Source organism: Pelodiscus sinensis, chromosome 6 (genome assembly GCF_049634645.1).
Source record: "Pelodiscus sinensis isolate JC-2024 chromosome 6, ASM4963464v1, whole genome shotgun sequence".
Lineage (NCBI taxonomy): Eukaryota > Metazoa > Chordata > Testudines > Trionychidae > Pelodiscus > Pelodiscus sinensis.
The window spans coordinates 60021283-60035983 of record NC_134716.1 but is presented as its reverse complement, the minus strand read 5'-3'; the positions used below and the strand labels follow the sequence as shown (position 1 = coordinate 60035983).

The window sequence follows — 14701 nt, the reverse complement described above, 5'->3', positions numbered from 1 at the left end:
CAAGCCAGGACTGCTTTGCAAGCGGGGCACCCCTGAGAACTGTCTGTCCGGGGTGGGGGTCGGGACCCTTTAAGCACAGCCCTCGGCTAGCCTGAGACATCATCTCCACGCTCTAAGTCTTCCTCTGATGCCCTGCCGGCACTGCTTCCAGCCATCCTTAAGCCTTGTTCAGGGTCCACTTAATGTGGACATGCTAGTTCGAATTAGCAAAACGCTAATTTGAACTAGTTTTTTAGTCTGGATCCGTTAGTTCGAATTAGCTTAGTTTGAATTAACTAATTTGAACGAAGTTAGTTCGAATTAACGTAGTGTAGATGTACCCTCAGTCTGTAACTTTAAAAACAATGCGCAGTCCTGTGGCACCTTAGAGACGAACAAATAAATATAGATCATGAGCTTTTGTGGGTAAAACCAACTTCATTAGATGATTTGGGAATTGCTAATTCATCTGATGAAATGGGTTTTAACCATGAAAGCTCATGAGTCTATGCATTTTTGTTAAGTCTCTTAGGTGCAAAAGGACTACTCATTGATATTAAAGTGAGTATCAACTCCCCACCCTCCACCAGAGATACATTTAATAACTATAACCAGTATGTAGGGTGTACACCTGTCCAGTAACAAACTGGACTGAGACCACTAATTCATTTCACATACAGTACTGTAGGACGTCAGTAACTAACAACTTCCTATCACTATTGTCCTGGGATGGATTTGAACAAATGGCTTAAATACAAAGTTAAATAGATCCCCTTTACCAAACAACTAAGATTGTTTTCCTCAACTGGAAGAGCCAGGAGATTGCAAGGGGTTAAATTATCTTGCAATTCAAAACAAAGAAAATATTACCCCCCCCCATAAACCTGTTACCTTTCAAAATCACAGCTGTGCTTAAAAAAACTAAGGCCCAGTGTCTTAATGGGTTTATAAAATGCCATGAAATAATGCTGTATTAATCCTGACATTATTTTTGAGACTAAATAAGGTAACTTCTTTGCAGTGCTTATAGTCCCAAAGTGGTTTGAAAAGATGTTTCTGACCTTCAGATGAATAATGCAATGTTAATAAAACTATAATCTGTAATAAATAAATGGCCTTATTATCCACAGTAATTAAGAATTCATCTGTAAGCTCTTTAACTTTATTCATTTTGCCTTTGTAATTATTCTGGGTGCTTTGAGTTGGTAAGATATCTGTGCTTCTCATTTTTTGAAAAAGTTTTGTGGTTAGGGAATTATTCTACTACACATCCGTTTCCCTGTCTAGTTACACATATAAGAAGTATTTTTTTCATGAGGAAGAGAGATTCAAGTATTACTGCTCAGCTTTCCCAGTGAAGTGAGAGCAAAGAAACGGTGTGTGAATAAGTGACACAACCGGATGATATGTGCTGACCTTTTCTGCAATGCCTTGTGTCATATTGATGGAGCCATTGAAGTGTCTGGCACATTTGTAAATCATTGATAGGTATGGCACACATACTCTTGAACTGCTCTAACAGATAGTAATCAAAAAAACAAATGGCAGCCTAAGCTAAAATAAGTGTATATTTTGTAAGCACTCAAACACATGCTTAGCTTTAAGCATGCTTTGCTTAAACAGGGCTGTTTGATTTAAAGCTAAATGTCACTAGCTGTAATATATACTGATGTTACCCTGCACCGTGACCCGCAGAAATGTTAAGTGATTGCAGAAAAGGCCTGTTGTTTCACTGGAATATCAAATAAACTCACAATGTGGAAAAATCTTGGTTTTATTATGACACAGATTTGTAGAAGCCCTTACATGGCTGCAAGTCTCAGAGGGGTAACCAGGTTTGTCTGTATCTGCAAAAACAATGAGGTCACCTGACAAAGTGGGTCTTTGCCCACTACAGCTTCTGCCCAAATAAATCTGTTCGTCTTTAAGGTGCCACAGGACTCCTCATTGTTTCACATTGTTGCAGTTTCTTTTCTAGTAGAGTGACATCTTTCTGACAGCAGAAAGGCCAGACCCCAGCATATTGCAATAGTTCCAAGAGGGACACTGAAAATGTTACAAAAATTGGTCTCCTTGTGTGCTGCCAAGCTCTGCAATGGCATTGCACAGAGCAGAGGGTGTATGAGTGTGTTCTTGTGGGCGAGCAGTGATAGATCAGCAGCCAGCATGTTCCTGATCTACATCTACTAGATACAAATGCTGCAGGGAAGAGGATGACTGTAGTAGATGGATGGCAGCAGAATTGTCTACCTCTGTGCCAAGTTTCTATTTTAATTCAGTGTACAAAGCCTGTTTATTTGAGTTTTCCACAGAGATGTGACTTTCACCTTTACAAAACACTGTTGTCGGCTTCTGACGCAGCTCCCGTAGGATAACATGGAGAATGCATTGGTGAGAGCAATGCCATGTGAGTTGCTGAGGGGAAAAATAGGGTTCATATCTCCTTTAAATAAAATACTGGCTGATGTTGGGTTTTTTATTTAGTTTCTGTGTCTTTCTCCTCCTTCCCACCTACCAAACAAAAACATGTTTGGCAATCCGAAGACAGAGCAAACAGTGGAAGTTTCACACAGATGTTGGTGGGTAGCAGATGGGGGAAAATCTGTTGGAGTGTACAGTCGGTAAAATGCAGCTCTTGCTTTCCTTTCTTGGAAGTGCAACTTCCTTTAATCACAAGTGGTTAAGCAGGATCAAAATTGAAAGAGATTGTCCATCCCATAACGGAGACCTTTGTAAAGCTCTTGGGGAAAACAAAAATTCTTGTACTGCTAAAGTTGACACTGCCGCTTTAAGCTATTAGATTTATAAGCATAAGAAATGAAATGATTATATCAAAACTGAACTATCCTGTCTCTTTCTTAGCTCCAATAGTTATTATAATGGCCTGTAAAGAAACCCACTTTGTTCCTAGCAAATGTTTAGTTAGTTACTAGTAGATGTCTGGTCAACTCAAATGTGTTCAAGAAATGTGATGTTTCTTTACTGTAAAGGGGCTCAGTCCTGCATGGTGCTGAGTAATCTGGCCTTGATCCAGCAAAGCACTTAAGCACACAGTTAGCTTTCAATGGTACTAAGGTGCTTTAACGCTAATTAAGTGCTTTTGCTGGATTCATGCCAGAGTACTCTACACATCCAGGATAGAGCCCATAATGGTGTTAAAGGTTCAGAGAAATCCTCAAATACAATACCAAGCTTGAAATAACCAAAAGGGGAATGAAAAAGCAACAGGTACTAGCAAATCCTTGGAAGAACTCATCATGAAAATTGGCATGCTGTGCTATGGAATGCTGTTGCACATTGTGGTTCCCTTGTACATGATCATAATTTCCTGTTGCAGAACTCCAAACATATGAACCTATTGCAGAACTGTGTGTGTGTGTGTGTGTGTGTGTGTGTGTGTGTGTGTGTGTGTGTGTGTGTGTGTGTGTGTGTGTCCATACATCTGTGAATCCATTTGTTCAAGAACTCCTTATATACAGTGAGAGCTAGGACCACCAAATTTGATATGCAGCTTCCTCTTATCATACCTAAAGTAACATCAGGGTTTGGTTGTTCCAGGACAATGGGACATGTCTGGAATTTGATTTTCTCATAAAAAGGAAAGGGAGAGGTCAGGTAGGAAGGACACTTACACTGTAGAAGTACCACAGGGGGGCAGCAAGAGCCAGAGATGGGGACCAGGATGGCTACAACTCCATTGGACCAGAAGGGGCAGGTGTGGAGAAAGGGATAACTATCTACTATATATTTCAGAAAGTTTGTCTGATTGAGTGTTTGTCCCCCAGCTGTGGCACATGTACCCTTCCCCAGCTGTGCCCAATGGAGCTGCAGCAGCCAGGAACAGGTGCTTCTCACTTGGCCTACGCTACTGTCTTTCCCAGACCTACCCCAGAACAATGATTAAATGAAGAAAAATAAATCTTATTCTAGTTAAGGACCTGAGCAACACCAGGTAAATCTTTGTGTGTGTGTGTGGGTCATTCCTCGGTCCAAACTTCATTAAGTATTCATTGTTTGTGTCTGCTTTTCTATTATTGGTTTCAGGCAGTTGCTTCCAAATTTCTTAGATGAGTAACTTTATAGCTTAACTGGGTCACAGGCACAGTTTGTCCCAAATGGCACACATCGGCTGATGTGTGCACCTCTATCTCACATTGCTTTGTGCCTTAACATCTTATTGGGTGCTGGGATAAAGGATGGTGGACAAGGCGAAGATATTAATTTTTTTTTCCTCTGTGACCCTGGTGCCTGAGAACTTTTTTGCCTTTACCCACCCATTATGCCACATTCAGGCAACAAACTCTACCTATGAACTATTTTTTTTAAAAGAGAAGATTTCTGAAAAACTACCCACAGTGTTCTTCCTCCACTAAAGTAACACTGTAGCCATTCTTCAGGATTTTCTGCTGCTTCAGTCAGTAACCTAGAAAGAGAAAACAAGAATTGGAAGCTTGCCCTGTACAGGAAGGGATTGTGAGGGCATATTTCAATTTGGGAAGAGGGAGGGGGAAGGCAGGCAAGGATCAGAGCCATGATAATCCTGAGGTCTTTCCCGAGGGATTAGAAATAATATTGACGGTATCTTGTTCCATTCTCTCATTACTAGACTCAGCCTGTTGGCCACTAGACTTTGTTTTCATGAGCTATAGTTGCTGGACTGAGTATTTTACTTTCAAATGGCATCCCCACCCTTCTTTTCTTGATTGATACATGAGCAGTAGATGGTGTAAATGGCCCACAAAACATTAGTTAAACTTAATGTAAAAATCCTGTCAGATTGCTGACTTCCTTGGCACTGCACCTTGTGGCCTGGGAGAGTGACCACACTTGAATCTGATTGAGACTGAACTTTCCTGGGCTGGGTTTTGGTGACTTCAGGGCTTTAGTGGGATTCACAGGAGTGCGTGGGAGTGCGAATGACTTTCCGCAGTGGTGGGCAACCTGCAGGCTGAGGGTCACATGCAGCCCGTCAGGGTTCTATGTGTGGCCTGTGAAACATTTTGTTTACTGTTGTCCATGTGCAGGATTGCCAGTTTCTGCTAGCTGGTCAATATAGCAGTAATATTAACACCACAGACTCTGCAATTCTGTGACCATGTGATTCATATTTCTTGGTTAGAGACTTAGCTAGTATTTAGGCACTCTGAACATGAGATCTACATACTTATATGTTGCCTCCTGAGTAAAAGGAAGGAATAACAGTATAACTTTCCAAACTCCCCCTCTCTCCTTGAGTAATATCTGAATTCATATAGATATTTTTCTTGAGTGTTGGAGTGTGGGGGGGGGGGAGTTTAAAATGGTGAGGCTACATGTGTTAAGAACTACTGAGGAAATACTGTGACTGTTGGGCTTTTATAGTAATTCCCAAAGGAAGTAGTGGAAGACTCATCACTTGTACAATTTAGTCTGGTCTAAACAGCAGACAATGCACAGACCGGGGAGGAAATGTGCATTGGCAGCAGTTAGGCTGGACTATGAGATACTAGTTCTGTAACGACTACAATAATTTAAGAACTATTTGTGACTTGTTTAAGTGCTTTTGCTTTTCAAGTACAGAATTTTTGTGTACTTACTGAAAACTTGGTATCAGAACATTGTTTATTCACTATATATTTCCTTCTTAACCACACAGTATGTGGGAGGGGAAAAAGCTTATTTCTCACTCTTGGAGGTAAATACATTTTATGGAATATAAAATAGAGGCATCATGTTTATGGAAGGACCGCTGTATAACAAATAGTGCACAAATAGATTAGATACTGCTCATATCAATCAAATGACAAGTACAGCCATTAGAGGCTATGATAGTCTCAAACACTAAAGATCTCCATTTACAGATAGTAATGGAACATCTATTATAGCATATTACATACCCTTGTCCCCCAGTGATATTTTATTCATGTCAATTCATCTTTAACGGTTTCTTTTTCCTCTTTTATCAGCTATGCATTCAGCTTTCCTTGTTTTTGGCTTTCAACTTTTGTGCTGTATTGACACATTGGTACACCACTCACACATACAAATGATGTCCACTGTAAATGAACAGCAACAAAATAGGGTTTCCAATATTAGCCTTCTTTTATATCAACCAAGTCAGCCTCAAATCTTAAAATCCAATGGATCAGAGGCAGCATGCCATGGAAAATAAAACTACAGGTTGGACCTCTCTGGTCCTGAACGAGGGGATTTGTCAGACCAGGGGTGGCCCCCCTCTTCATGGCCCATGCTGCCCCTGGGCTAGGGCTCTAGCTGCTGTCCTCCTGCCCCCTCAGGGCTCTGTGGCTGCTGCCAGCCATGCTGCTGCCAGAGTGGGAGCAGAAGCTCCCTAGCTCCATGCTGAGGCTGGAGCTCTGCAGATGATTGGCTCTGGAGCTGGGGCTGGAGTTCCATAGCTGGAGCTGGGGCCATAGCTCCCAGGCAGCTGGGGCCAGAATGGGGCCAGGGCCAGAGCTCCGTGGCTGAGGTCTGAGCCCCTTTGCTGCTCCTTGCCATGCTGCCCACCCCCCCGACATGAGGCTCCTGGCTGAGTCACCAGCTCCTCCTGCCATGCTCCTGCCCCGCTGCCAGACCTCCCTGTCCCTCGGCTCTGTGGTCCAGGAACATCCATGGTCATGCGGACCAGAGAGACCTGGTTTAGGGAAATACAACCTGTAGTGTATTATTTGAATGCAAAAGGAATTTCTTAGCTCCTGTTTGCATCAGCCTTGAATGTAACTGTGGTTCATTAGAGCTCCCATTAACCCATCTTTACGTGGGTAAAGTTCATTACTTATACAGATTATCCTCTTACCTGTTTCTAAATAACAAGTCCTCTCCTCCTTATTATATTGCTTTTTTTCTTCTAATTTACTGAGCTATTCTCTGTCAATGTTTTGTGTATTTTTATTGTCCTTTTTGTGGAGATTTTTTTATTTCCAATGCTTATAACCATGGGCCGAAGGCAGATCCCTCCTTCTGGAATACTAGCCCCTTCCAATAAGGCCCATCCCATGTGACCAGAGCCCCGAGTCCCCTACTCACTGTGGCTAGAGAAGCACCAGGCTGGATGAAACCCTAAGACCTGCTCCCCACACAGCCAGAGGAGCCCAGTGCCAGCCCCAACCAACGAACTGATGTGAGCCCAGGGCTAGAGCAGCCCCAGCCCAGTGTCACAAGGCAGCACCGGAACCTAGGGAAGACAGAGACATCCTGGCCTATCATACTGGCAGCCCATGCTTAAACTGTATTTGTATTACAATATCTAACTCTGTTCATGCCATCATAAAACCGCTGAAGTTAAACATTTCTCTTCAAGTCTCTTGTTAGCTCTACTCTATATTTTCACTGCTCACTGAAAGTGTCCCTCCTCAACATCACAAGTCAGGCCATTCACTGGTTCAAAAGAGCAGCATGTCATTATGCCATCTGGATGTGTGCAGACATAAAATTTATTGTTATAAACGTTAAATACTCTTTCAAAGAAATGTAATTGAAAGCAATTAAAAAAGGAAAGACGTGAAAATATTCAAGAATAAGCTCATAACAAAAATGATTCAGCTCATATGGGTATGGTCTTTGCATAATTTGAATCAAAAGCCATTCTTTCTACAATTTAAAAACAGAGAAAGCTGACCGCATCATAGCATAAGCAGGAAAAATGCATTTACAGTTTAGTGTTTGAGAAATGAAATGCTATAAATATTAAAAGAGAACCTGGGGGACCAGTTGAAATCCAGACGACTTCAGATGTCACCTGCTAAAAGTTGTTGCCATCAGAAGACTGTTCACTGGTGTATCTGAAAAAAGTTGACCATGTCAGTCCATTTCCTTTTAGGTGCCATATCACAAACAACACTATCAGAATTGGCAGAAATGGCCTGATCCAAAACACATGATGTCAGGGGAGAGATTTACACATATTTGTGGGCTTTGAATCAGGCCAGAATGTGGTGCCCTCTTTTCAGTCTCAGCAGGGAGGTCACAGACAGAATGCATGTTGAGACAGACTGTCTTTTCTTCTGAAGATGTCATCCACTAAAGTCAGGCTTGAGGTATGTGGATAGCTGATTCATGAAAGATTGCACAGCTTCTGCTTTTGCTGTATCTGTTCTGTGGATAAACAGTCTCCAGTCTCAAGCTGACATTTTTCTCCAGCACTAAATACAAATTTTACAGACAGATTCTACTGCCCTTATCCTGTTTACTCTGCAGGAAGTCACGTACAGAGTGAAGTACTTCTCAGAGTGAATGGGGATGGCAGAATCTGGCCCTTGGCAAATAGTTTAACTTCGTATATATTTTCATCATATTCTGGTGCAATGATGGGCAACCTAGGTCAGTGAGTGGGCCCCGTAAGCAGTCCTCCTTCATCTCAGTCGGCCGTGAGATAGCTGTAACCAAAACAGTCTCTCAGGAGACGGTAGTTTTGCATACCTAGAATTTTTAGGGTGTGCCAATTGAATCATAGCAGCACTTTGAATAGCTGCAGAGGGAATGCATGGCTCTCTTGGTCAAAGTTATGTGCAATCAGCATGAACCTTACTGTATGTACCCTTGCTTATGCGTGCATATCACTTTAGTAATAGTGGTAGGAAAAAACCCAGCATGGACAGAAACCAATGGAATGTGGCAACCTTGCGCATGGGCAATGGTAAACAAAAGGTCTTGCAGGCCACATCTAGGACCCTGATGGGCTGCAGGTTGCCACTACTGTTCTAGTGGTTCATAAATTAATTAAAAACACAGAAATGTAGCACTGTACCTCAAATGGGAAAGGAAAACATGAAAGTGTTTAAATAAACTATTCTTTTAGGGAAATAGAAATCCTGTGAAAAGTCGGGTTGTCATTCCCTGTCATATCAAATAGACTACATCATAGTAATCCACAAATGAGACAGAAGCCTGGATAGGAAAACTGTACTAGTAATGCACATTTGGTGGAGCTGGGTTGTAAGCCAAACAGATCTCATCTCTTTGAGGGTATGATGACTGAAACTGACGGAGTCCTATTTTGTAGCAATATGTGTCTCTCTGAATGCACCATGCAGAAGGAAGCCTGCATGACAAAAGGAAAAATGGTAGTCAGGGCTGTCAGTCACGCAAACATTTCTGTAGCCTGTCCCCTCCTCTTCAGTAATCTGCCTTCCTGTCAAATGTATCTTTGTAAGTACAGAAGTTCCGCCCCATCCCTACTCCTCCCCCTCGCCCCCCAGCACTAGAAGGGGACTGACTTTGAAAGAGGTTTCTTTATATCTTTGAGGGCTTTATCAACACTTCTTTATGAACTTCTAATAAGCCTTGTTTGTGAAGGGTCGTTTTCTCTCTCACCTGCAGTGCTGTAGCTGTTTTTTCTTCAGCCTCCCTGTCACACACACACACGCACAAAAGCCTACAACTTGAATAAACAGCATAAAGTCTCAGTTGGAGATCAGGATTGCCTGAAGTGAACCTACAGTTTTTGTCCTTTTCCTACTCACTCCTGTAAGGAAGCTTTTGAATTGACAAATAAGAAGGCTGTGCATGGCAGATGAGATCGCAGACTGCAATTAGTCATCAGAATCTGGGGATAGCAGTCCTTGGGCTGAGCCCAAATTGGAAAACAAAGCTGTGAGGAGAGTACACCGTTAAATGAGAGAGAGCTAGAACAGGTAAGTTGAAAGTATCTTTATCGAGTATGAAAATATAGCCATTGCCAATCAGACTGTATTAGCTTTGAACAAGGCACTTTTAACAGGAGAGAACTGAGTCTATATCATTCTCATGGTATTATTCTCTACAGGTGATGACTCTAGTGCAACTGATCTCTTAAAACTTCTCTAACAACTACTTGAAATTCATTCTATTTGTTTGCTTCCTATGACAATGGGAATCTCTGTATTTGAGATAAGGAACGAGTTCCTTTCTTTTTCCAAGTCTTAATTTCATATCTTCGTGGTAAGCTTACTTTGTAATAGTAATTATTATGGGCCTGATTCCGTGACAATTTCACACACTAATACCTTAGTTGAAAGAAGTAAATTGAAATTGGTGTGACTGCTTGCCTAGTGGAGCATTGTTCAACATAAATAAGGTTGGCAGTTTTGAGCCTTATGGGATCAACAGAACACTTTGTGTCAGAAATTCATTAGTTTAAGTTTGATATAATTAATACAATGCTTTTATATTGTAACATTCCATCTGGGATGCTTAGATATAGGAGATTATTGCCATCACAAGTAAATGATTCATGAAAAGACATGACATTTTAAAAGGCAGTTTTTATTATCTGCTGAAGAGTATGTTGAAATTATGCTATGCAAGTTAGGTCTTTGACTATGAGAAAATACAACCAAGCAGACAGAAAATATTTTCTAATCTAACATTTGTCTGTGTAATTAGTATGTGTTTCAAATCAGCAAAGATAGCAGTCTTAAAGGGCCTTTATTTTTTGTTTCTTTGAAGACTGAAAAGTTACCTACATTAGTAACTGCTCTCTACAAAATAAAACATAGTTGTTTCCTCTGTGGAAAACAGCTTGGAGATAAATATTTTTATTACTTTAAATTTAAAAATACATGATACAATTCAAAAAAGATTATTCATTATCTTGTCTTATTTAAAAAATCCAGGGCAGGTGTCCATTTCATTACATTTTGTAGTGCATATCATCTGCTCATAAAAGACTTTTATCACTGAATCTGGATCTTTCCAGATCATTAACGTACACTCTAGTAATATTTTCTTCTTTGATTTTGGGCTTTGTACTTAGCTTTATCTTGTAGTCACAGCATAAAGTTTGCATGAAACCAGGTCTGGGCTTTCATTCTAGATTATCACTTTCCTATGACCCCTCATACCTTTCAATTTCAAATCAAAGGCAGCCTATTGCCTGAGGATACAAACAGGATCAAAAGCTTTCCCATTATATTTGAATGTATTAGCCTGCTAGAAATGCATCAGTTCCATTCATCAAAGATCACTCTCCTGATAGTGTGTTTATGTACACACACAAACTTATGTGTAGACATATGCAATTGTTTTTTTTTTTCCCCTCATGGTATCCTACAATATGTTTAATTAGTATAACCATGTTATTTCTATAATTATAATGTGATCAAGAACTGTACAGGTAAATATTATGTAATTTGATTTTGATATTATTACCATGTGATTTTGTGAGATGATGATGAAAATATATAATAGCTTGTAAATAGAAAATGTATTATTCCCCCCAAACTTATGTACTTTTCATGTGTATTGTGGAACACTACACTAATGAAGTTATAGTACATCATACTATTAGTTAGTAACCTAAAAAATGCTAAAATACAGCTACAGATTTGAGACAGAAGTACTAAAATACCGTATATACTTGTTCATTAGCTCAGTCATGCATAAGCCACCTCCCCAAGGTGAATAGATAAAAATGGTAAAACTATGACGCTTTCATAAGTCAACCCTACACTTCAGTAGTTGGCCATGTTGGGTTCCCAGTTCATCAGAGTAAGCTGCTAGTACATCGTGATGCTTTGTGTACTTGGAGAGTATATAGGCACAGAGTCTCTTCAGCTGCCATTCCCAGCCAAACAAAGCTACGGGAAGCAGTGTGGGCTGAGGGACATGCTGGCTGGTACTTCCCGCAATTACCATTGGGCACATATGGCGAACCACAACTACTGGGAGCTGAGGAGCTCCGTACCTACACAAAATGTCCCGGTGTGCCAATAGCTTACCCTGATGGGCTGGGAACTGAAGTTTGCCAACTCCTGATCTACAACAACAATGTAGGCTCATTGATAAGCTGTCCCTGCTCTTTGAAGCATCACTTTTTCACCCAAAAAATTTGACTAATGAAGAGTATACATTATAACATATCATTTCAGCTCTTTCTCATGATCCTGCCTTTCTACCTCTTCTCTTGCCAGTAGACATGTGGCTGTCACATCCTCCCTAAAGCATTGGTGTCCTCATCAAATACTTAAAAAAAATGCTGTGAACAGCTTGGAGCAAATGTGACCCAGCTTACATCAATGAAAACTGATTCCCCCATTTGCATCCAGAATTGGGAAAAAAGACAGAAATTGACTGAGGCCTAAGGTAGCGAGGCAAGTCCAGGCAGACCATATTATATAAGTCCATAGAGGTCATATTTGTGTATTCTAATCAAATAAACATCTCACTATAGAACTAAAAGGCACAACATACCTTTTAATCTAGAGTTGAGATCTCATTAACATCAATGGATTGGGCTCTTAATTGATTACTCATGGGCGTACTGCCATGCCAGTGGCTGGCCCCACTGAAACTATTGGGATGCTCATGGGCACTGATATATTGCAGTATAGGTTGTACCTTCCTTACCTGGGACTCCCTGGTGCAGCAACATGAGTGATCCAGCAATAGATCACATATGTTCCTGGACCACAGAGCCCAGGAAGAGGGAGGTCTGGTGGTGGGGCAGGAGCATTTCATGGGGTACCGACAACTCAGCCAGGAGCCCAGAATCTGTGTGTGTGTGTGTGTGTGTGTGTGTGTGGAAGGGAGGGACGGATGGCATGGAGGAAAGTTCTGGCCCCAGTGGAGTTCTCTGGCCCCAGTGGCTGGGGAGCTCTAGCATGGCCTCAGCTGTGGGCCTCTGGCCCTGGCCAGCGAGCTCTGACTCTGCAGTGGCCAGGGAGATCTGACCCTGTCCCCAGCTGTGGAGTTGAGGCCTTGTTCTGCCTCCAGTGGCTGGGGAACTCCAGGCCCAGTCCCAGTGGCGGTCAGGGAGGTCTGGCCCGGGCCACAGAACTGCAGCCCTGCTGCAGAGGTCTGGCTGTGGCACTCAGGCCCCAGCAGCAGCAGGGCTGGGGAGAACCCCGAGGTGCTGAGGCAGCAGTGGGGGCAGGCTGGAGTCCTAGCCTGGTGGCAGCATATCTACTAGGGGAGGGACCTTCCCTGGTCTGACAAATCCCCTTATTTGGGATCAGTCAGGTCCCAAGGGTGCCGGACCAGTGAGGTCCAACTTGTATTGGGACCCTGGTAAACAGTTTTTCTCTTTCCGCACCTTGATGATAAGTGCTGTATGAACAAGGGATATATTGGGAATCAGGATACCGTGATTCTATTCCTAGCTTTGCTGTGTGATCTTGGGCAAGTCATCTAATCTCTTCATGCTGTGCTTCACTCTTCCTCATTCAATTATTCTCAAAGCACGTTAGGAAGGAAAGTAAGACCTATGGATAGAAAGAATTTTATGAGATCTTATTAGATATTAGACTGCTCATATAAGTTGTTATTTATTCCTAGGGTTATTGGAAGGTGCTGAAGCCCTGGATTCTGTATTTGCTTTTATAAAAAATGGAACTTATCCAATTTAGATCTTATAGCAATAATTGTAAAACAGCCTTTTCAGTTAGATTGCTGCAAACATCCCATTGTTTTAAAAAAGTTCATGTAGGATGTACTGTGTGATGTATTTTCTTAAAGATGCTTGAAACTACAGGCCACATTCCTCCAAGAGAGAAGTAGGACACAGTATTAGATTTTTTTTTTTAGTTTAAATGAATAAATAATGAATTATGAACGAGATTATAAGAGAGGAAGGAGTATCTTGTGGTATAGTATCTTGTGGTGCAAGCACTGGACTGAGGTTCAAGAGAACTAGGTGAAATTCCCAGTTATGTCATAGACTCGCTATGTGACCTCAGTCACCACACTTGAAGACAATGGTAAATTACCATTAGTACCATATCCACATTTTAAAATATGGAGTTTTCCATTGACTTCAGTGGGGCTAGGATTTACAATCTATACTTCTCACCTGTATACTTCTTTTCTCCCATCCTTCAGTTGTCTTTTCTAGTTAGACTATGAGCTTCCCAAGGCAGAGACTCTCTCAGTATGTGTGTTCAACACACAGCATGGTGACCTGATCCCAGTTGAGGCTTCTGGGTGCTCCCATAAAAGGAATAGTGGTAACTATTCCTGTCCCTACATGGTTCTAAACCTAATTCCCTTCCTTGAGTTGACTAGGAACAATCCTGATCCTTGTGCTCCTGGCCCATGAGAATGGAGGAGTCTAGCTCAGACAGTATTGCTATATTTTCTGAAGAGGGAGGAAAAAATGGCTGAGCCTGGAAGGTACTGGCCACACCTTTTATAAAGCTGTTGTTCACATGCCTCTGGCACTCTGGGATCCCCACCATCCTTCTCTTCTCGTTCTACATGTGCAATGGCTTAGAATCACCATCTTGCCCGACTGAATTCTGAATTTTATTTAACTTGTGGACAAGATGCTAATTATCTATTCTGTTATTTAGAGAAGGCAGCAGCATTGCACATTATAGCACAAACTTAAAAAACAACAAATGGTCTGGTAGCACTTTATAGACTAACAAAACATGTAGATGGTATCATGAGCTTTTGTGGTCACAGCCCACTTCTTCAGATGACCGGAGTTTTGAGCTTAGGATGTGCAGACCCAAAATAAATAGGGGAGAAGGAAAAAGGGGGGGGAGGAAAAAAAGGAAGGGGAAGGGCCTATGCAGAGAAATGAGGAATAAGAATATTGTTTATTTGTTAAAATTAATCTTTCTTCTCAACCTTTTTAATGAAAGAAGTGTCAGGGTACGTCTACACTGCAGTGTTATTTTGGAATAACTGATGTTATTCTAAAATAACATACTCCGTGTCTACCTAACAAGCACACGTCAAAATAATGTCAAAATAATGTAGAGCTGGAGAACTTCTTACTCCAACTCCTGTAACCCTCATTTTACGA

At 41.5% G+C, this 14701-nt stretch overlaps 1 long non-coding RNA gene across 5 annotated transcripts in view; it reads right to left on the bottom strand.

Annotated features, from left to right (window-relative positions):
• Nucleotides 1-412: 412 nt before the first annotated feature.
• LOC142829883 (uncharacterized) overlaps nt 413-14701 on the bottom strand; it is an 88587-nt gene continuing 74298 nt past the window's right edge. Inside the window, exons 3-5 of one of the 5 annotated variants that reach the window (XR_012904770.1) lie at nt 7003-7757; nt 5856-6014; nt 413-4402 (exon numbers count right to left, since the gene is read on the bottom strand). This is a non-coding gene — a long non-coding RNA (uncharacterized LOC142829883). Of the gene's footprint in view, nt 4403-5855; nt 13155-14701 lie in introns of all 5 variants that reach the window. The other 4 variants (XR_012904772.1, XR_012904771.1, XR_012904769.1 and 1 more) reach the window with 4 other exon arrangements.